Genomic DNA, 22,966 nt, shown 5'->3' on the forward strand with positions numbered 1-22,966 from the left:
GTCGGTTTAGCACGAAACTTGGCACGCACGACCACCTAGGCACGAGAGACTTGTGGGGGAAGACGGGGCTCAAATCGGGTTCCCGGTTTGGGAGTTAGAGTCGGATTTCACTTTAGGCAAACTAGTTCCTTAAGAAACTTGAATTCGAGGAGTTAATGCCCCAAAATCACCAAACGGCGTCGGTTTAGCATGAAACTTGGCACACACGACTGCTTAGGCACGAGAGACTTGTGGGAGAAGACGGGGCTCGAATCGGGTTCCCGGTTTGGGAGTTAGAGCCGGATTTCACTTTAGGCAAACTAGTTCATTAAGAAACTTGAATTCGAGGTGTTAACGCCCCAAAATCACCAAACGGTGTCAGTTTAGCGCGAAACTTGGCACACACGACCTCTTAGGAACGAGAGACTTGTGGGAGAAGACGGGGCTCGAATCGGGTTTCCGGTTTGGGAGTTAGAGCCGGATTTCACTTTAGGCAAACTAGTTCCTTAAGAAACTTGAATTCGAGGCGTTAATGCTCCAAAATCACTAAACGACGTCGATTTAGCACGAAACTTGGCACACGCGACCGCCTAGGCACGAGAGACTTGTGGGAGAAGACGGGGCTCGAATCGGGTTCCCGGTTTGGGAGTTAGAGTCGGATTTCGGTCTAGTCAAAATTATTTACTAAACTATCTTTCTAATTATATAGTAGTCAATTTTTTTTATATTTTTCTGTAATTAAAATATTAACACCATTATATGGTTATTAATTATTTTTATCTTATTTTTTTCAGATATTTCCTGAGTAGCAGTTTGCTTCTTGTGGAATGCGGGCGTATAAAGATTATGACCAACTTTTGTTTTTGTAACCTACGAAAGAATCAAGACGAAAACTTTTGGTTTTGATTTTGATTTACGTTATTTAAATTTGTGAACAACATTATGTATGTAGTATGCGACATTATGTAGTGGCATAATTTTTATTGTTATGAATTTTTATTTATGTATTGTTATGAATGGAACAACATTATGAATTTTCATTATTTGTCAACTTTTGTTTATGTATGTATTTATATTATTATGTAATTTTTGAATTTTTTTATAGTTATTTTTCATTTAATACAGGTTATTTTAATTTTTTTAATAATTTCCCAACAAATTTTTTTTTTTTTTGAGACGGCATAACAACCCGTCGCAAAAAAAAATTCTACGAGGCTTTTGCGACGGCAGCCATACTGTCGCAAAAGCTATGGAATGTAATTGAAAAATAAACCTTTAGCGACGGCTCAGGTTGCCGTCGGCAATAGTTATCAGCTACGACACTTTTAGCGACGGCATTCTTGCCGTCTCAAAAAACCCATTTTAGCGACGGAAATACTGTACCGTCGCAAAAACTCAGATTTTTTTCCATTATTGGCGACAGAACATTGCCGTCGCAAAAAAGGCAGTCTCCCGTCGCAAAAAACAATGGCGACGACACTTACCGTCGCTAAAGCCCTTTTGCAACCCCCTTTGTCGCGACCCCCACTTGCCGTCGCAAAAAGACAAATTACCATCGCAAAAAGTATTAGCGACGGCGTATGGACCATTTGCGACGGCGTTTTGCCGTCGCAAAAAATACTTTTTTTTGTAGTGAGTGGAGAGAGAGAGAGAGAGAGAGAGAGAGAGAGAGAGAGAGAGAGAGAGTGAGTGAGTGAGTGAGGGACCATCCCACTTTAGCTGAAAGGTTGAGGAGCTCACCAATTCACTGTAAAGGGAAGAAGAAAAGAAAGCTTAAGAAAAAATAATATTCTGTATTTGGTGGAGGTTCCAAATATAATTCTACAATATAATTTTAGTGTTTTGTTTGTTTATAATTTTTAAAAATTAATTCCACACTCACTTTTCAAAACACGTCTATCCAGTCGTCCCACAAACGTCCAGTCAGTTAACCGGCCGATTGACCGGAACGGTGCTCGTTTTTTTTTTTTTGGTACCTGTTATTTTTATATTTTAAATAAAAAATATTTTGAAATTTTTTTTAAAATTTTTTTATGAGTTTTGAATAAAATTTTGGATTGTGTGTTTAGTTATGAGTTGTAAATTTTTTAATTAAATATCATGTGTCACATCACTCAATTCAAAACTCATAACCAAACAAATTTTCCACACTCAAATCATAATTCTAAAACTCACAAACTCAAAATATAACTCTATTTTTAAATCATAATTCTAAACTCTACCAAACGCAATCATACTTCTTCTAGAGGACTCAAGAATTCAACAAGTTGAGGTAAATTTCTTGTTTAATTCCTCTAAATAATTCACCTAATAGTTTAAATAAAAAAAGGATTTAGGTTCAATTTCATGTAATTGAAAAGAGATTAGCAAGAAGATGAATAAAAAATGAGTTAAGTTTAAGATTAAGGAAATAAGTTTGGAAATTAATTAGTTTGAGTTTGATTTTTGTTATTCTTCATAAATTTGAAACTCATCCTTACATGCATCTTGGAATTTCAAAGTTTTAGACTTTAATTCATGTTTAAAAGACTTATGAGTTTGAATTTGGGTTTGATATGAAGAAAATGAATCAAAATATAAAATTAGGTAATTTTAATGTCAATTTCATACATGCAAATGATTTTCCAAGGAGTTTATAACTTTGATTTCATGTTTTGAAGGAAAATGGAAAAGAATTTGAAATCAATTTTATGTGATTAGAAAGAAATTGACAAGAAAATGAAGAATTTGAGCTAAGCTTAAGTTTATGAAAGTTAATTTAGAAATTAATTATTTTTTATTTGATTTTGAAAGTTATAGTTAAATTAAACTCCATAAATTATATGCAATTTTATTGTGCATTTGATTTTGAAGAAGTTAGAAACCATGAGTTCATGGAGTTTAATTTTGAAATTAAGTAAGATTTTGACTTGAATCAATTAATTAATAATTATGTTTCATGATTTTGAGTTTGGATTTTAAAGTGTTGATGTATGAAAGTTTTTGTATTGAATTTTATTTCAGAAAATTCATGAGTTTCATGATTAATGTCATACTTATTTTTCAAAGGAAAAGAAGTTTGAAAATATTACATGCAGGGAGTTTGATTTAAGTTTTAACAACTCGATGAGATTTTGAGCAAATGATTTATAAATAAATAATTGTTCATATTTTGTAAAGTGTTTTCACTTTTGATCAAGATATGTTTAGATTTGAAGATTAAAAAATGCATTTGGAAACCATTGGTGAGAAATTCAGAATTCTAAAATTTTACAAACTACTCGAGCCGACTAATTACCTCTCGAGCACACATTGAAGGCTTCTAGTACTTTTGCAGTCTTTTACAAACCACTGGAGCTCGAGCATTCATATTTCCATTCTCATCTCTTCCCACATATTCTTAGTCATGAATTATACCTCGTTGAGGATTAATAGGTTAACAATCAACATAAATTAGTTGGTTAAAGAATAAGTCATCAAATTGTAGTAATTGATTAAGAAGCCAAGTAAGAAATTGGTTTATTTAGAAAAGAATGATTTAGTAATGAAAGAATATGTGAAATGAGAACCCGATTCATTTGAATAAAGAAAGAATAAGGGGTTGTTTGGAATGTCCTAAATAAGTGCACTTTTTGACTTTTTTGACTAAAAAGTTGAGGAAAAAAAGATGATTGTTTAGGATAACTTTTTGACCTTTTATGAAAAAATGTGTATTTAAAAAATTGTATAAATTAGTGTATAGGAGAAGCTTTTTGGCGAGTAGGCAGTACGGTGGGCAGTACGATAGCCGTATTGTGTAGAGTAGTATATATGAGATGGTTGCGTCCTTTTCGGGCATTGAATTGGACAGTACTGTTAGGCCCGCGGGGCCCACCATGGGTCCCATTTTTCTAATCAGAACCGTTGAGTACTATATGCTTGTAAAAAATCACGTTAATCAGATATCGATAGTTATCTGATCAGATTAGTTTTTTGTCAATTGTTAACTATAACACAATAGATTTTTTTATACAAAACTGATTTGATCATTTAGTTAGCGATATCCAATCAAAGTGATTTTTTACAAGCATATAGTACTCGACGAGTTCTACACAATGAACGGTTCAGATTATCAAAATAGGATCCATGATGGGCCCCACGGGCCGAACAACACCGTCTTGGTTGTGCACCCGCTTATTCCCTTTGTCCAACCAAAGTCGGCTAAAGTACAACTCACGTGAGAAGTGAGTTGTACTTTTTTTTTTGTGTAAAATTAATTTTTTAATATTTTTTTTGGTGAATAGTGATAACTTTTTAACTTTTTTAGTAACTTTTTGGCTTTTTAACTTTTTTGAAGGATGCCAAACTAGCCCTAAGTGTAGTAGAACTTCGGATTATTTAGACAGGAAAAGACAAGAGAAGTGAAGTTTGATCAAGAAAGTGATATTGTATTTCAATGTGTATATATTATGTATTTGTGTAGGTCACGTGCTACCGTCTATCTGATGTGTCTGTTCTACTTCTGGAGCTATTTCTGAGTAACAATTTAGTAAAGCTATGTTTGATTATAAGTATTTTTTGATTGAAATTATATGATCCGTTTTCTGAAATGCTATTCTATGAATCATAAATGAATGTCCATTTTTCTAAAATATATTTGTGACATCCTTAGTTCACGTGACCCTCGCTTGGGGAAAACAATACCGTGGCTTATATTCATGTGGCCTTCGCCTGGGAAAAACAATACCGTGGCTTATGTTCATGTGGCTCTCGCACGGGAAAAATAATACTGAGGCCTATCACTACTAGAAATAAGCTTTTTAGGGACAAATTTATTCCGTCCCTAAAAGTATAATATTTGTTGGGAAAAACTTTTGCCAACCAATTTTCTCCGTTGCGAAGTTTGTCCCAAATGGTCCGTCCGAAAAAGTCAAAAGATGACTTTTAGAGACAAAATTTTGCATTTGTCACTACAAATAGACTTTTAGAGACAAAAATATATGGTTGCAAAAAGTTTTGATTTTGAGATCACCAAAATTTGTCTCTAAAAGTCTAATTATAATCCAGACAAAAATTAATTTTTGAGACAATAGAAATTGGTCTCTAAAAGTTTAGTTTTTGGGACAAATGAAAGTGGTCTCCAAAAGTTTTAGTTTTTGGAACAAATGAAAGTGGTGTGTAAAGGTTATAATTTTTTTGAGACAACTAAAATTCGTCTCTAAAAGTTTGATATTTTTATTTTATTTATTTATTTATTTTTGTAACAATTACTCTAAAAATACTAGTATGAACATCAACTTATATTCCTTTCTTGATTTCTCAACAACCAAACAGAAAATATCAAACATATCACCAGACTATTTGTTCATCTCCAAATTAAAATTCAACTACACGGAAAAAAAAAAAATGCTCATCACATTCAAAGAGGCTTAATCAAAAAATATTTCAATAACAAAAAAATACCATGCTCTAATTCATTAGTATGTAATATCTTGATTGTATACCATAAACTGACAGAGATTTCAAAAGTATCATTTCCAATTTATAAGGCTAGTGTCATAAGCATTGTTTGTAACATTCAACTATTCAATGAACAGATTGTAATTGGAGTTATATCTATCTACATAACAAAACAACTAAACTCATCGCATCTTCTTCTCAAGGACTTCATTGAAATGGCATTCAAAATCTAGCAGAGAGCTCGCAAGTTTCAAATCGACACAAGCTTGCAGAACCGACATAGAATAGGCCAAACTCTCAAATAGATTACCAATTAAAAATTATCCAATGACAGATTAATTTAATAGATTGCAATTTAATGTGTCAATTGTAGTATCTACAACAATCACACATAAATCTTAGTACACAAAGCCGTCCAAAATTCACTATCAATATTCAAAAGTTAACAAAGATTAAACTAAAATCTAACCCTGTGTTAGGCACAAAAAAGCAATTACTAAGAATTAAACATTTAACCACTCTTCTTACCAAAAAAACAAAAAATCCCGTCACTCCTTAAATATCACAAGATCAAACTGCTGATAACTAAAAAGCAATAAACACAAACCATAGGCAAATCATATACCAATCAAATTATAATATAACAATCTATGGTCAAAAAATTAAACTCAGTGTACAGAGTTAACAAGCGTTAGCATTGGAACTCACACTGCTATAAGGGTAGAGGGTTCTTGAAAATTTCAGTATACGTATCAATCCACCATTGTAGGTGTGTTGTTAATGTGGTAGAATGCGCACAAGTAGTCACCTGCTGTGCTACCTGATGCTTACTAGACTTGCATGCCCGGTCTTGTTAGTGGAGTTACCTAGAATCGACCAACAACATAGACATGTTCATTCAATCCACGGTCAAAACAGAGACTACAATTTTTACCACAAAAATGCTATCAATAAGAAATGCAGATCTGTAGGGTCCTATACACTTTCATAAACATGTTCATTCAATTATCAGAGGACAATGCAGAAATGCACAGTTTCTTAAAACCCGAGATGTTTATGGGTATAAATTTATTTAAAAAACAGTAATCTAATTCTGAAGAGAAAATCACTTTTAATGATGATGTGCATAAATATTCATTGAAGTTGGTAATTGTTTCTATTATAGCCAATTAACCCATATTGCAGCTCAAAAGCACTCTAATTTATATTATAAAGACTATTGCATTTGCCTCCTTGTCATTAGTTGCACATCATCTCCTGCAAAATAACACACCCATATACTTAAATGTACACTCACATCCATGACAACCACCAGTATAGACTAGGCCAGTAAATGGATCGGATTCGGATTGGATCTGTTAAAACTCCAACCCCACCTACAAAACCACGGCTCACCAATATCGGCCCAAGATTTTTGAGACCACAGCCTAAACATCAAAATGAGTCCTCATCTTCTTAGGCTTTTGAAAATTTGGAACCTTTGGTAGCATGAATTTTTGAGATTTTCTTAATGAGTTTCAGTGATAGTTTGTGAGGCAATCTTTCACAAAACTGACTTTCAAGTTTAATGTATCTTTCTTGCAAGGGCTTTCTGACTTTCTCTCAATCTAAATTCATGATCTAAAAATAGAGCCTAAGACTATGTCTAACCCCTGTTGTTCTCTAGATAAATATTCAAGAAAAGAAAAACAAAAAACAAGATTGTAGCCTGAACTTGTGCTAGGCAACATGAAATGGATTTTAAAAATAAAAAAAACAAAACATGAAATGGATAAAGCTTTGGTAAAATCTAGAACTATTAGGCAGCAGTTGTTCATCCAATGGCTAGTTGCTAGAGCAGTCACCAAAAGGCATAGTATAAGAAATGGTTAGGTACTAGCCTGAAATTACATATTAGAACCAGAAAAAAAATCCCCAGTGAGGTCTGATAGATGAATGAGGATATTAGGGAAAAGAAGAAATGACATAGCTGATATTTGACTAATTATTTTCTGGGAATATTCATAGCCCATTGCCAATTGAAGACTATAATGAATAATATAGTACGAGAATGCATTAAAATGAATGGGATATTGGGTATTACCTTCAAAGGTTGAGCTGAGTAAATGTAAGATGGAAAGGATCTGCCTAAAGCAATGCCCTGCCCTGCCTATACATGACAAGCATTCAGGGACTGACATTCATTTTAAATACTTTATGAGAAGAAAAATAGATCACTGGCCACCTATTAATAAATAAGACTTACCCACGCATCCAATAAACCAGCCAACCCAAGGCCTCCCAAAAGCAGTACCCAGATTTGGGTAATCACCCGAGGGAAAGAATTTTAAAAGACTTGTTTCCTTTTTCCAAAAAAAAAAAAAAAAAATCTAAAAATACATGAATTCTGGTGCTCATTCGCGTATAAAAAAAATAATTAATCACATTCCATACCTCATTCTCAGATATTGCCCCTGAAGGAATAGGATGATGAGGTTCATTAATAGCATCAATCTCTCTATCATACCAATCATTCAGCATCTAGAAAGGTGGAGAGGACACAAATTTAGTCATTCTATTAGGAACACATACTAATTTCCATTCATGAGAAATGTCCGTGTATGGCCAGCTTGGCATGGGCTAGACATTATGCAAACAATTGATTTGGCAACATCTTCCAAAGTCCAATGGAAGTTTCCTGCAATATGAGCAGAAGTGAACTAATAGACAGAGAGAGCATTGTGGAAGTAATATGATTATTTGAGCAAGCATATTAAGAAAGCCATCCATTAACCTCCCAAAGACAACCTCATTTGTGAGCTAACAGCCAACAACATTCTATACCTAGGAGTAGAAGAGATGATATTAAGGCTATAGATATATTTTAAATGAAAGAATTTGAGCTTGAAATTTATAAATACATGAGTGATCTAGACCAGGTGGTTGTGCATCATAATTGTAGGAATTGGACCAGTGAAATGGCATACCAGTGACTATGAGCTTGGGCCGATGCTGTCATGAATTAATCCGAAAGGCCCATGTTTTTATTGAATACGGCCCAATGATCAAAAACACTTTATTTTTGGCCAAATTCCATCTTTTAGGCTTTCGATTCTTCAAATTAACTATTTTTTAAATTTTGTTTTACCAATTACTTTGTCTACAAGTTTACATTTTTTTGTGTTGTTTTTTTTGGCATGTTTCTAACTCAAAATTTATATTTTTGGTAATTTTATGTTTTTCTGCATTAATTCCAAGTATTATGAGGAATTAGCCTAATTTATTATTTCCTAGTTAGGTTAGGACATGCGTACTATAAATTAGTTGTAAGCCTCAAGGCAAATCAGTGTAATTTGGATTATTAAAATTTCAGGGAGAGTTTCTTATTCTAAGTCTTCAATATTATGGGTATTCTTAGATTAAACAAAATTATAGGTTGTTTTGCATTAATCTCGTTATGCAATGCTGTTTCTACACGACACACTCTTCCCCGGAGCACTGAGAGAGTTAGTTGTTGGAGCTGGATTAAAATACCTATGATATGAGTAAGAATTGAAGTAAAGATGTTTTATTATATTTCTCGTTGTTTGGGACGGGAAAGATTGGATACACACCTAACCTTTGATAGTATTCTACAACCCCAAGGTCATTGGGCCTAGTATTAACCATTAAATCAATGACCCACTTATATGTATATATCACGCTAACAGAATTTAAAATACTTTTCACATGTGAGACCAATTTTCTTTTAACAATTAAACATTTTATTAAAAAAAGTCAACTAATTTTCAAGCTAATAACGTACAAAAATTAAAAAAAATTCTATGAGCATTATAGCCAATTTTTTACTTTCATTTTGTCTTACCAAAACTCCACCCTTACATTTGGATTTTATCCTCCTAAGGAAAGAAATGGGGAAAATTTTTGGGATCGCTTTAAATGCTAAATTCACCATTTTGGAACGAAAGTTTACTATGTTTCAAAATGTCCATTCCAAAACATAGATCTCTAGGGTGTTAACGTTTTCTAGTAGCACTGCCTTAATTAATTTGAGCTGATTATGATGATGTGCCTAATGCCTCTGCAATACCACTATGGCTCCATTCTCCACAAAATAGGATATTGTAGAACTTTCTTTCACATACAGTTTTCACTGTTCTCTCACATCCTCATTTTTAATCAAAATCTATTTTAATCTATTTGCAAAACACGTATCTTGCTTCTTTCCTAGCCTGTTCAATTTAGCAGATATTTTACCAAAAGAACCTAAAACAATAATTCACATATTGATACTAGAAAAAGTTTTAAGAACTTCATAAATAGGCCTTTGAGCTTATACAATATACAATACATATGAGTTTTCTCTACCATCCTTGATTGCCTGAAGCTTAAAAATAAATAAAATTGAAAATTTCAGACTCCAATTAAATATCTAGGTAATAAAATAGATCCAAATTAACTAATGATTATTGTTAAAGCTTTAATGATGTTTAGAGTTATGAGGCAACGAAATAAGCTACCCCATGAATAAGAAAGCGCACATTTAGCCCTCAAAATGTTGATCCTCAAACTCAACAGCAAATGAGTTTCATGATACAAAAGTTCATAAAAAAAATATAAAAAAAAAAGTCAAAAACAAGCAATAGCAAGAATTCTTTATCAAAAGATAACAACAGATCATGCTTGGAAGTAGAGGACAAGATTGGAATTGTGAAATATGTGTAGAGAAATGGAATAAAGATGAAAGATTCTGCTAGGGCAACCACCATATGCAAATAAAAATATAACAACATATAAACCTCAATATTCAAATATTCAGTGATCTACTCCCAACTGACCCAGGATTAGAAATAAGCAACAACAGGATGTCTTAGCTTCTTCAAAGGCGCAACAATTGAAAATGAACAATTGACTATTAAATTAATCTCTCAATAAAACAGTAGATAAAATATTATGTGATGGCACACACATTAGTTTGCATATGATCAATTTTGTTTTCCCCAAAGAAATAAGATTTTGAAACATATGATTGCATTATCAAAATTTGAAAATTGATACATTTTATGAATTAAAAAGACTAACAGTTAAGAGGTTTGAAAAAAAAAAATTAATGGCATAACTACTCGTGTAATTACTATTGGGATATTTTTTTAAAAATCTAAAAAGTGAGACATCAACACTAACTTTAGCCTTTGTATAAATATATGCAAAGAGGAATTGGTAGAGTTAATGGGGGCAACATTCATCTTCTTGATTAACACATTTATAAATTCCCACTGCTAGACTAGGAAACAAGTTTTGAAGCAAACCAATTTAAATTCCTAATCTACTCAACAGTGTTTATTTGACAAAAAAAACTACCCCCCCCAATTGATAGACAAACCCGACCCTCTTTCTTGGAGTTTACCTGATGTCATTGGTGTAGTCCTGACAACAACACAACAAGGTACCACAAGTTTCAGTTTGTCATCCTTCCTGTGGAAAGATAGACAACCGTCACACAAATAGGATCAATGACTCAGTATAGTCATTTAAACTTCAGTTGAGAAAATTATGGCAAATAAGATAATACATGCTATTATAAGATAATTTTTGTTTTCACCAAACTAAACAGATTTTGAAAATTGCTCAACCAAACAGAGTCGTTGAATTATTATGATTAAGACTAAAAGACAAATCAGGAATTTAATATTACTTTCAAAATGAAGTAATTTTGAATCAAACACTCACAAATATAAATTTTGTGACAAATGCAAAACGAATCAAACACTCACAAATATAAATTTTGCATTTGTCTCTCTCTCCATAATTACGACTATTTCATATCCACAATTACCAAATCTAACACTCACAAATACGAATTTAAAACGAATCATATTATGATAATACATCATCAACACAAACACTGCACCTGTAACAACCCACATTTTATGTCCTAGTCACGCTTGCATGCATTTGTATGTTTTGCCATGTTAAGATGCGATAACGACCCATATTCATGTCCTAGTCATATTCAAGTTCATTAACATAACTTGTCTTGATAAGTTTGCATTCATGAATCTTGACTTGTTTTGCCTAAGTAAGGTCCATGCCTTGTTTTGTGTTTATGAGATTTGCCTGAGTGTTGTGTACATGCTTTGCCCCTTCCTTGGTGTCTCAAGCCTAGGTTATGTCAAGCCTAGGTCGTGCCAAGCCTAAGTTACGTTAAGCCTAGATCATTCCAAGCCGAGGTCATCTTCAGTCTAGAATTATCTTGGAACCCCTTTGTTTGACCTCCACCTTCGCCTTGACATATTGGCTGAGATGTCATTATCTAGGCCGAGGTGTTCATCACCAAGGCCGAGATGTTACCTTTGCACCCAAGTGATCTTGTCCTGGAGTGGTATGACCTAGACCGAGGTGTGGCATATCTAGGCCAAGGTGTGGCACAGCTTAGTCAAGTGTTGTCCTTCCTAGCCAAGGTTATTGTCACCTTAGTTACCGAAGTCTTGTTCTTAGCCGATGTCATCACTTGCCGGAGTGCCTTACCGAGTAGCTTGTTAGATACGCTTTGTCATAGTCTTGTCTTGTCAATCTATCACCTTTTTGAAGAGAACCAACCAGCCGTTGCCACGTGTCCGAGCTGAGAGTTAAGCCAGCCGGCAGAGAGAGAAACCCATGATTTGTTTCTGTACTTGTTTTGAAGAGTAGAGAGAGAAGCTCTAGAAGAGGGAGAGGAGTTCTTGAGGGAGAGTGGACTTCCAAGCTTGACCCCTAGAGATCGAACCGTTAGATCCGTGTTCTAAGGTTAGATTCTTGATCTGCCATGTTGTTCTTTATGTTTATGATGTTGCATTGCATGATTGAATATGATTTATCAGCCATGTATTGCTTTGAAGTTCGGTTTTGGAAAGAGAAATAGTATTCATATGTTCTTCAAGAAAAGTCATGTTTTGATCCGAAACCTCATGCCTAGATCCATGTTTTTGTGTTTGTTTTCACATGATTTTCAAGTATGGGTAACCAGGTCTATGTTTTGAACTCATAACATGAAAACCCCAGATTTTGTAAATAAGGAAGTTATGATTTTGGCATCCATGTTCTTCGTGTTCTTCGTGCTCTTCATGTTCATGTTCTTCCTGTTCTTCACGGGTGGAAACCCAGATCTCCAGACCTCACTTCCCGAAGTGTAGTCGCCGAGATCACTCTCACTTAGACCTCACACTTAGGCCAAGCATTGTATCTCACCTTGGCCTACCTTGCATGATCACTTACACCTTAGTTGTCTTGTGCGCACCACGGCATGCAGCCGCATGCCGAAGCCTAGGTAGCCACACCTCGGCCAGGAGGTGTGGGACCTCGGCAAAGACCTGGTTGGTACCCAGCATGTCTCCCTGACATGTAAAACAGTGTTTTGACTTCCAACATGTTTCCCTAGATGTTTCCCAACATGTTTTTCCGAGATCATTGCATGCATGTAAGACTTGTTTTGAGAAGTATGTTCAGTAGATTTTGCCATGTGTTTGTAGGACTTGGACCTTTGCCTTGACCCTGACGTCCCAAGAACTAATGTGAGCGGTATTTTTAATAAAGTTATGTTCTTAAGGATTTGATAAAGCTTTGCCTTGTTTTGATAAAAGTATTTGTTAAGCATGAATGATATCCCTATTTTATGTATCAAGTATAAGCTTTATTTTGAATGGCATCGTATCAAGTAAGCTTTGTTTTGACGACATTCTTGGAAAGTCCCTCGTGCTGGAGGACTCTAAACTTTCGCAGCACCTCCTGATTTGAAAGTCCCTCGTGCTGGAGGACTCTAAACTTTCGCAGCACTCTAGTGTTAAAGGGCTACGGGCCTTTGTAACATAGGTCCCTCGTGCTGGAGGACTCTAAACTTTCGCAGCACCCTCGTTTGAGATATCTCCCTTGCCACCGACTGCCTTGTGCGGGTGGGTTTGTCTAATCAATTCCGGGTCGATTATTCCCTTGTTTTGGAAGTCCCTTGTGCTGGAGGACTCTAAACTTTCGCAGCACATCTTGTTTTGAGTAGGGCTGTTCAAAAATCCGTTCAAACCGGTAATCCGGACCGAACCAGACCGAATTATACGGTTTGGTTCGGTTCTATTAAGAATTGGTTCGGTTACGGATTAAGAAATATAAGAACCGTAAAAACGGTTCGGTTAATGGATTTTATGAAAAAACCGCGGTTCAAACCGAACCGAACCGAATTTAAAAAAATAAAATAAAAAATATATATATAATATCAAGTTTTATTTTTATTAATTGATTTTTTATAATTTTAATGATATTAGGATGGTATATATATGTAATATTAAGTAATGCCATTATATTATTAGTTTTAATCATGAGTTAAATGTAATTAGTTTGAATAATTATTTTGCTAATATTAATAAATTATTCTTGTAAATAGAAATTTTGGAACCGTAAACCAAACCGAAACCGAACCATTTTTTCGGTTTGGTTCTGGTTCGGTTTTACAAGTGTAACGGTCTGGTCTGGTTCTCAAAATCACAGAACCGTTAGGATTGGTTCGGTTGTTGGATTTTCTCAGAACCAAACCAATCCGGACCGTGTACACCCCTAGTTTTGAGAGTCCTTCCGTGCTAGGGGACTTTAAGCCTAAGTAGCACCGTCCTTTCGTGCTAGGGGACGTTAAGTCTAAGTAGCACCCTTGTTAAGATATCGGCCACCGACGGACTATGAACGGGTGTGCCCGATGCCTAGGTTATGCTTTTGTTTTGAAGGACCAAGGTTATGCCGAGGCTATGTTTTAAGATTGACGTATGTTAAGTATGTAAGTTTTGAAAGACCAAGTTTCGAATGATGTTTTATTTAAAGCCAAGCTAAGCTATATTATGTATGGTTTTGACAAGAATATAATATGTATTGTTTTGAAAGGACCTCGGGAATCATTCATTTAAACCCTTTATTACTTATACCATTCACTGAGTATCTAAGCTCACCCTCCCTATGTATATATGTAGGTAACAAGCAAGAAGTCGGCTACGCCGAGATGTGTGTTTTGCAAAATGTTTTGGATGCATGTTATGTCGGCAATGTTTATGTCGGCGATCCTGAATATTATGTATCTTGACTTGTATTTCATGTATTTTGTTTATGTCGGCAACTTTGAAGCTTATGTATTTTGAACATGTCAGCTTGAGAAGCCTTTTACTAAGATGTAATATGTATTTTGTACTTCATCTCTATTTGTATTCAAGTTGTAGAGCTATGTAAAGATGTATGCCATTCCATTTGACTTATGCACTGCTCTTATGAACCACTTGTATTTTAGATTATTGCTTCCGCACTTGTGAGCCCTATATATTTATACTCTGATCGTGTGTGAATTTTGAAAGTTGGCCTTCGGTAATCTCGGATTACTGGCCATCACGGCACCAAACTACTAGGGGCGGTTTGGGGTCGTGACAGCACTGATAAATCGATTAATCACACTGGATGCTGAAATCAAAAACCAAATCAATGAGACTGAAATCGACTAATCGATCGAACCTGGATGCTGAAATCACAGTGGAGAGAGATGCTATGTTATCCCTTAATTGTTGAAATCAACGAGATCAGAAGAACACTACGATCAGTTTGTGCTCACAGCCATCAAGGATTCGATCGCGAGAGAGAGGGATTGAAATAAAAAAACCACCAAGAACAATGAAATTCGGGCTTCGATAGAGAGAGAGAGAGAGAGAGAGAGAGAGAGAGAGAGAGAGAGAGAGATTGGTGTGGAGAAGGAAATGAAGTCCTAACTATTGAAATTGAAAGAATGAAAATAAAATAAAATAATGTATGAGTTGAGTTTATTGGGGACGAATCAAAATTGTAGGCAAAAAGTCATTAATTCTTTTGCAACCAAATAATTTTGTTTTAAAAATATAATAATATGATTTTTTATTTTATTTTTAAATTCTTTCATTTTGTCTCTAAAAGTATAATTTTTACAGACAAATTATTTTTGTCTCTAAAAATTTGTCTTTAAAATCTTAATTTCTTGTAGTGTATGTTTACGTAGCCCTTACCTGGGGGATATAATACCATGGCTATACGTGCACAAAGATGTTGACCTTATACTCGTCGGTATCAACTATACATGTGGGTCTTATGAACAATCTGATCTGTTAGCTATGGATGTACCACATATAATTGCTTATGAATTTTGTATAAGTATGTGAATCTTAATCTGTTTTTGATATGAACTCTGATTTCTAAATCTGTGATGGACATCATTCATAAATCCTTTACTCTGTTGTTATTCACTGGGCTCCAGCCCACTGTATTATTTATGTATGTAGGTGATCAGGCGTGTGACCAAGCCTAGAGCTTCTGCCTGGAATTTGTCTTTGTCAGCCAACTTATGTGACTCCCATGGATGTTCAAGATATGTCAAGTGGTCAATGCTATGTGATTAAAGTTTAAATTTTTGTTTATTCTGTTATTAGATCTAAGTCCTTTTTTTTTCTCTAATCTGTATATATATGATGACGTAAGAATGATGTGTGTATACATATATAAAGTATAATTTTTTTTGTTTCATATAAGTCTACACATCTCAATGGACATTGTATATTTGTTATTTGTTATTTGCTTCCGCTAGCCCCTAATAATTTGATTTCTGTTTAAGAGGCCTTCAGTAATCTACATATTATTGGTTGGTTACGATACTAAATTTATAAGAGCGGGTTTGGATCGTGACAGGAGGATTTTGGGTCGTGACAGGGTAGGGTGATTTTTAAAAATTAAATATTTTTGTATATGGACAAAAGTCCTTATTGTTAGAATAACAAATTGATTTATTTATAAAAATATAGCAAAATAAAGTGATTTTCCTGTTGAATAATTAAAAAAAAATCATTATAACAAAAAATAATTTTATAAATCACATAAAATAATAGTGCTCATTCAAGTTGAAACAACTATTTGAAATGGATTGATGAATTTCACTTATAATTAGATTTTCATCCATTAATGCTGTAATATTATAACTTACAAAAAAAATTGATGCTAAAAAATAAAAATAAATATACATTTATATTTATATTTATTTCAAAAAATAATAAAGCAAATAAATAAAAATACTTTATTTAGAATTATACAATCACTATATGTGTTGCAAATTAAATATATTTATAATAAAATAAAATAATAGAAGGGAAATTAATGGATAAAATTGAGGAAAATACAAAGATGGTGTTTTGTTCTATATGTAAAAAAAATTAGGGAAATTATATTTACACAACACATTCACCTCTTTACACCCTTTGAAATGTTTTGTTTTTTTCTCCAATTTTACTCATGTGTGAAATTATCTTTAAGGACAAAAGATAAAAATTAAACAGATTTGATTCTTTCTTTACACCCATTACACTTCAATCCCTACATTTTTTTTTCTTTCTCATTTCTTCTTCTCTATTATACATCTACATTCAAAAAGTGGAAATCTTAGTGTTTTGATTATAAAGAAAGCAATGGACGAATAAATGGTGGTGAAAGATCAATAAAAAGGTGAAATTGTGAGTTTTTTTCTTTGTTTTTTTCAAGGTTGTTCAACTTTTGTTCGATGTACCAAAATTGAACAAAATCAAATAGTCCCGAATCATACTGCCGAACAAAAAATATATATCCGATAACCCATTGTTAAACAAAATATACTTGTTCAGTAACCTACTGCTGAATAAAAAGTATATGTTTTGTAACTCCCTACCAAACATTGCTAGTTTCATTTTTTTTCACATTTTTATGTTTTTGCGTTGAAGAATTGTGCTTCCACTCATTGTAATAAGGCTAGTAGTGCATTATTAACGGACTGCAATCATGAATTCATTATAGATGAGATTTGTTAGATTTATTTGCTTTCTAACCATCCAGTATCTTCGATAGCAAGTAATTGGGTTCGCTTTCATCACTTGTGTGCTAATGGATAGGAGAATACATATCTATATGTTTCGTTTCAATTTTCTGGAATCAATTTTTTAGAAATTGATTTTTTTATTTTTTGTATTTTTTGTATTTTTAGTGAATGTTTTAAAAATTTTAAGCAATTTTTTTACTTTTTTAGATGGACCTTACTTAGATGTATCTAAAAAGTAAAATATTTGTAAAAACATATTTAAAAAAAATTAATAAATACACAAGAATACGTAAAATATACTAAATTCTCTTTTTTTTTTTTGTATTTTTTGTATTTATTGAATTTTTTAAAGATTTTTTTTTCATAAATATTATGCTTTTTAAGTGTATTTATGTTAGGTGTATTTAAACATTGAAAAAATTGCTTAGAATATTAAAAAAATTAGTAAAAATAAAAAAACACGAAAATAAAAAATAAAAAAATTTAATTTTCTAAAAAGTGAATCCTAAAAACCCAAACCAAACACGCTTATCAGTCCTAATGTAATAATTACTGAAACTATTGACATATATGGATTGTGATAACATCTCAATGTGTTTTTATAGATATTTATATTGACAGGTTTTATGAATGTTTTTATGTATATTTGTACACCTCATATTTTTATGGATGCTTGATATTTTAAGAGAAGTGAATCTATAAATGTGCGGCAACAAATGGCCAGAAAAAATCTAGTTTGTTCAGCAACATGACACCAGAATAATCTAAATTGTTTGACAATGTATAACTGAACAGAATCATCATAAATTTAGGAGGGAAAATGATGTTTTAATGAAAGTGAATTTATAAACGCGCGACAACAGATGGCTGGACAAATATAATTTGTTCAATAACATGACCCGAAATAATTCAAAAGGAATAGGTGTAATGAGAAAAATTTGTAAGAGTTTGAAAAGGGTTTAATTTAGGGTCAAATTTGATATTATAAAGGGTGTAATGAGCATTTTAGTTTTTTTTAATGGTGTAATGAGAAAATAAATGTAGAGAGGTAAAATTATGGTGCAGGTAAAATTTCCCAAAAAAATATATTGGTGGTGCTACATACATTAATTAGTGTACTAACTAGTGTAGCAACAGTAGTTATGACATTATTATTGACTCCACTTATTATACAAATTACAAATATTAAAAACATCTTAATTTATGTCACATCATCAATTGGTACACTAATTAGTATATAAGGATACAATTTGAACCCGGCCCGATGGGGAGCCAACCCCTTGACCCCAATTAGAACGGTTTTTTTTCCAAAAAATACTCCCGATAGGTCGGTGATGGTATTTGAAAACAAATCCCCAATAATTTCCGAGCCGGCGATTGTAATATGTTTCCCGGCCTCGGCCCGTCCCCATCCCCATCCCCATCCCCGTCCCCGTCCTCGTTTCCCTGAACTGAAATTACCATAACACCACTTTATCCGTTCATATGTATAAACCCCCCTCTATTATACCCCTCGATATGATTTGACTCTCTCTCTTCTCTCTACTCTCTCTCTTCTCTTCGCAATTGGTGTCTTCTCCCCCTCCGAGGCAGTACGCTGCAACGTTGCCTCCTCCTCCTCCTCTGTCGCTTTCTCCTTACCGTCGTCACCTCCTCTGCCTCCTCCGACAGATTTGAGCAGATCCTGTAGCGCGCGCTCTCTCTCTTTCTCTTTCTCTCTCAATTTCTTTATGTGTGTGTGTGTGTGTGTTTATTGCCGTTGATGATGTTGTTGTTGTTGGTGATGTTGATGTTGATGTTGATGAAAATGAAGTTGATGTTGATGAAAATGAAACAGGGGATTGGGAGAGAAACTAAACACACACATAGAGAGAGAGAGAGAGAGAGAGAGAGAGCGAGTGCTACGGGAATTTTTCAGGGTCGGGGAAATCCAATCCCTGTTAGGGGGCGGAGGCGGGGGGATAATGGGTTTCCCGTCGGGGATTGAGGGCGGGAATGGGAAATTTTGTACCTTCGGGGATTAGGGACGGAGAGTATGATTTCCGGCCCCGCCCTGCCCCATTGCCATTTTTATTAGTACACTAATTGGTGCATATAGTATTATTAAAAAAATATTAAATCTTAACAATTTTAAAAGATTTTACTATTTTTTATATAAGCAGGAGTAATCGTACTAATTTAATGTCTTTATTAACAAAATCCTTTAACAGAATTCTAGCATAATTTCCAAAACTCTACCCTTATTCAATGCTTCATCATCATAAAAAATGCAATATAATGCACAGAGAGTGTGTGCCACCTCATAGTTCACATTAAAATTTCAAAGAGAGTAATGTTAGACACCCTAAAAGTTCTATTAAAATTTTTACTTCTTATATGGGTGTAGGACCCACACCACGTGGGTTTCATGTGGGTCCTACAATCATATGAGACATTTTAGTAGAAATTTTGATAGAACTTTTGAAATATTTTATGTATTTATTAATTTTTTAAAATATTTTTTCACAAATTTTTTATTTTTTAGATACATCTAACTAAGGTGCATCTAAAAAAGTTTAAAAAAAATGTTTAAAATTTTAAAAATATTCACTAAAAACAAAAAAATACGAAAATCAAAATAGTTTTCAAATAACTAAATCCAAAAAACTCAAACCAAATACACTGAATACTTTTTAAACAATTATGTTGACATTTTGAAAAAAATTGTATTTTATAGAAAAATTGTTTAGTTATTGTATTTTATTTATTTATAGAAAAAATTGTATTTTATTTATTTAAATTGTTTATTCAATTTTTGAAATAAATAAATTGTACATTTTAAAAAAATATGCACAGTAAAAACGTACTCAAAATTTTTTTTTTCAGCAAAATGTATGCTTTTAAAATGTACTAAAATATTTTAAAAGCGTACATTTTTCAATTTTTTAAAATATTTTAAAAATAAACATATTTTAAAAGTAATGGGTAATAATAAAAATAAACAATTTATTAAAAAAAAAAAAGTAGTATACGTGCGATGTGATGATAGTATAATAGGTCTAAGTGAGTATACTATTTATACGTGTGATGTGATGATAGTATAAATAGTATACTACTTTATATAATTCTTTAAAAATAAATAAATTGTTTATTTAATTTTTTAAATAAATAATTTTTTTATTTTTAATTTTTTAAAATATTTAACCAAACAAACATTTTTTTTGGATAAAAAAATTACATAATAAATATAAAAAATATAGAGTGAGTGGAAGGAAAAAAAAAGTTGAATTTCATTTTAGATAGCAATTGTTTGGAGTTGGTGTGCATGTGATTTGAAGCTGTGCAGAGATGTGGCAAAACCAATGCACTACCATTTGAGCTGCAGAGAACTCAAGATTAATTTTGATTACATTTTAATATATTTTAAACGTTTTCTGAAGGGGAGAGATATGTATAGTGAAAGCTCTTTTTGTAATAGCGTTTTTTCATGTGCACAGTAAAAACGTTTTTTGTAATAGCGTTTTCTTAATTAAAAGCGCTTTTTGTAATAGCGCTTTCACTATTCATCAAATTTTCTGCTTCAAACAGTGAAAACGCGATTTGTAATAGTGCTTTAGCCTAGTTTGGAAAATTCGTCCAAACTAAACCTAATTTGAGAATTAAGATAGAAATTTGGTTTAATATGAGAAAAGCCCCCTCCTTGTACAATTTAGGTGGAATATCTAGAAAATCTAATTCTTCTTCTTATTGATTTTAGAGCAAAGTGTGAATGGTTTTCTTTTGAGTTGTGAGTGAAATCATTCATTGTGTTTGATTTTAATTTTTAATTTTTTGTTTTTAATATATATTTTTAAAATGTTAAATAATTTTTTTTTACTTTTTTAAATGTACCTTACTTAAATATATTTAAATAGTAAAATATTTGTAAAAAATTAATAAATACACAAAATATAAAAAATGTACTGAATTTTTGTATTGTTTTTTAATAAATTTTTTGTATGTAGTGAATTTTTAAAATTTTTTTCCACAAATATTATACTTTTTAAGTATATTTATGTTAGGTGTCTTAAAATTAAAAAAATTACTTAAAATATTAAAAAATCCGTGAAAAAAAAAAGAAAGAAAAAGTAAAATTTTCTAAAAAATGAATTTTCTAGAATTTTTTTAAGTTTAATTTCTTTTAAGTGGGACCAAAAGCAAGTAGTCATTCATAACTGTCGTGTTTTGTTGTTGAATGTAACTGTTTGAGGCTTCTAAAATCAATGTAGCTTCTGTTAGAAGGGAAGGGTATTTTGGGAATGAAAAAAAGAAGTCTTTTGGGAAGTGAGTTATAATCTCTCACAAAAAGTTGATTATAATCAGTTTTTAATCAAAAAGTAAATTATAACCATCTTTAAGGAGTGATTTGTGATGTTCTAAATAAGGCCCCGTTTGGGGACTAATTTTTTTAGCCAATTAGTTAAAAAGTTACTAAATTAGTCAAAAAGTCAATAACTCATACAAAAAAGTCAAAGATTCTCTTTTATCTCTACTTTTTGCACATCTTTTCGTAATTAGCCAAAAAGTCATCCCAAACATACAAGTTTTTTTTACTTACCTTTTTAGCCAAATAGCCAAAAAGTTACTAAATTAGCCTGTTCCCAAACGAGGCCTAAATATACTTTTTGACTTTTTATGAAATATGAGTTGTGTATGGGTTGAGTTTAAAGTGATGTGGTAGAGAGATGATATGATTTAAATAAGATGATGTGAGTTGGTTTGGCAAGGGCTCATTGGGCTTTTTTGGCTCAATGAGCCATAAAAGACAGAATAGGCTCATGAGACACAACAGACAAAACATCTCATCCAATCCCATAATCATTACACTTTTCTCTCACAAAAAAATAAAAAAAGCCAAAAAGCCAAAAGTCCTTCCCAAACCAAGCTTTTGAACCCAGGCTCATATAGTCAAAAAAGCCAAAAAGCCAACTCACTTCCCAAACGAAGGCTAAATAGGATAGTAACTTTTTTACTTTTTAACTTTTTTAGTGTATGCCAAACAAGATTTAAATTTACATTTATTTTAAATAGTGGGGACAAAGATAGAGATAGACAGTAGAGCAGGTAGGTTTTTTTCAAGCTTTGCATGCTAATTTCTACTTTTAAATCAACTATTCTAATGAGTAATTTTATAATTTTGACTTACTTATCCTTTTTTTGGTTTTTTTTTAAGAAGGTGGGACTTACTTATTGTTGGCAAAGTTTGGCAAGTTAAAAAAAAGTTAAAAAGTCAAAAAATTACTTAAAAAGTTAAAAAGTTATCACTATTTATTAAAAGTAAAAATATTGCGGCTGCACAATTCTCAATCCTAATTTTTCCCTACCCACTAATTTATACAATTTTTTAATACACATTTTTCTATAAAAAATAAAAAAGTTAACCCAAACATCCATATTTTTTTCCTTAATTTTTTAATAAAAAAAATAAAAAATACACTTATTTAATACACTCCAAACAACCCCCTTATACTCAACTATATATGTCAATGCTTTCCAAAATATATTTTTATTAAAATTAGATTAGATCAAATACAATGAGGTCAAAAAATTTTGCCACTCCTTTCAGGTCCATGAGAATTAGAGGACCGACTAGATTATCCGATAGGATTGGACCCGGATAATCCCAAACTAACCCGATCCGATACATTTTACAGTCCCGCTTCAACCCGAACCGGCATGAGAATCGAACCGGACTCTGCTTATTGCCCT

At 32.6% G+C, this 22,966-nt stretch overlaps 1 long non-coding RNA gene across 1 annotated transcript; it reads right to left on the reverse strand.

Annotated features, from left to right (window-relative positions):
* Positions 1-5,380: 5,380 nt before the first annotated feature.
* Positions 5,381-15,313, reverse strand: LOC145806768 (uncharacterized). Its single transcript, XR_014350254.1, has 4 exons — positions 14,890-15,313; positions 10,784-10,851; positions 7,481-8,074; positions 5,381-6,263 (listed from the first exon to the last, which is right to left on the reverse strand). It is a non-coding gene; the product is annotated as an uncharacterized LOC145806768 (long non-coding RNA).
* Positions 15,314-22,966: the final 7,653 nt, after the last annotated feature.

The sequence above is a fragment of the Camellia sinensis genome, chromosome 14 (genome assembly GCF_055761805.1).
Source record: "Camellia sinensis isolate YWXY chromosome 14, ASM5576180v1, whole genome shotgun sequence".
Lineage (NCBI taxonomy): Eukaryota > Viridiplantae > Streptophyta > Magnoliopsida > Ericales > Theaceae > Camellia > Camellia sinensis.